Genomic DNA, 320 nt, shown 5'->3' with positions numbered 1-320 from the left:
AAAAATGGTTTAAACCCTTTTTAGAAACGCTTTTAGGGGGTTTTCTACCAAGTTAGGCTCGCCTGGGTTGAAATTTTAAAAAAAAATTCTTTTCATGATTTGCTCGGAAAAAGGGTGGGGCCCTTGATAAAATTCTCCGGTAGGAAGTTCCCTTGGGGGAAATTATGCCCTTTTGGGAAAAGGGGGGGGAAAAAAATTGTTTTAAGCAGTGTTTCCCTGAACTTGGGCCTTTCCCCCCATATAGCGGTTTTGTGGGCCCAATTTCTCTTTATCTTTTCCTCCCCCCCCCTCTTTTCCCCTTTTTCCCTTCTCCTTTGGGG

The sequence above is a fragment of the Penaeus monodon genome, chromosome 30 (assembly GCF_015228065.2).
Source record: "Penaeus monodon isolate SGIC_2016 chromosome 30, NSTDA_Pmon_1, whole genome shotgun sequence".
NCBI lineage: Eukaryota > Metazoa > Arthropoda > Malacostraca > Decapoda > Penaeidae > Penaeus > Penaeus monodon.
The sequence above is the reverse complement of the archived record's forward strand: the minus strand, read 5'-3'. Positions refer to the sequence as shown.